Below are 1,307 nucleotides of genomic sequence, written 5' to 3'. Positions count from 1 at the left end.
GAACAATGTTGGTGAAAACGATAAAAGTCCATGATTTTTAAAAAAAGTTTGTGTGTTATTAATTTTAAAAAACTGAGAATTTCGAAGTAAAATATACAAAAAAATATTTTTTTAAGAATTCAAAACTACTCATGAGTTTTGAAAAAATTTTGCATATAAAAAAATGTTTAAATTTTGAGAAAATGTCCGTAAAATAAAAAAGTCAACGATTTTAAACAAAAGTCCGTGTAAAAATCTTAAAACCAGTTTGTGCCTCTATTTTTAGTCTCATTTTTTATTTTCATTTTTCTGTTCCATTTTTAGTTTAAATAATTTAGAACTTTGAAAAACTTTTGCAATTTATAAAACTGCGAATTTTGAAATAAAAGTTTAAAGAAAATATAAAATGGTTGTGAATTCAAAAAATGCTCAGGATTTCTGTAAAAATATTCGCGTGAATTCAAAAAATGCTCAGTATTTCTGTAAAAATATTCGCGTATTCAGAAAAACGTTTTTAATTTCAAGAACAATGTTGATGAAAACAATAAAAGTCCATGATTTTGAAAAAATGTTTGTGTGTTATTAATTTTAAGAAACTGTGAATTTCGAAATAAAATATTCAAAAAGCATATTTGTTTTAAGAATTCAAAACTACTCATGAGTTTTGAAAAATGTTTGCATAGAAAAAAATATTTAAACTTTGATAAAATGTCCATAAAATAAAAAAGTCAATGATTTTAAACAAAAGTCCGTGTAAAAATCTTAAAATAGTTCGTGCCTCTGTTTTTAGTCTTATTTTTTATTTTCATTTTTCTATTCCATTTTTTAGTTTAAATAATTTAGAACTTTGAAAAACTTTTGCAATTTATTGTAAGCAAATAGAATTGCTTGGCTTGTTTAATTAAGTTTAACTTCAAACTTACAGAAATTTTGCAAAAAAAAGTAAACTCTTCCATTGAAGGTTTTTATTTTTATTTTTAGGCTAGTTGAATAGTTTTGATTAAGGTTTTTATAGAACTGGGAATTTTGAAATAAAAGTTTGAAGAAAATATAAAATGTTTTTGAATTCAAACAATGCTCAGGATTTTTGTAAAAATATTCGCGTATTCAGAAAAATGTTTTTAATTTTAAGAACAATGTTGATGAAAACAATAAAAGTCCATGATTTTGAAAAAAAGTTTGTGTGTTATTAATTTTAAGAAACTGAGAATTTCGAAATAAAATATTCAAAAAGCATATTTGTTTTAAGAATTCAAAACTATTCATGAGTTTTGAAAAATGTTTGCATATAAAAAAATATTTAAACTTTGAGAAAATGTTCATAAAAT

This window comes from Hordeum vulgare, chromosome 4H (genome assembly GCF_904849725.1).
Source record: "Hordeum vulgare subsp. vulgare chromosome 4H, MorexV3_pseudomolecules_assembly, whole genome shotgun sequence".
NCBI classification, from domain to species: domain Eukaryota; kingdom Viridiplantae; phylum Streptophyta; class Magnoliopsida; order Poales; family Poaceae; genus Hordeum; species Hordeum vulgare.
Note: the sequence above shows the minus strand (reverse complement) of the source record.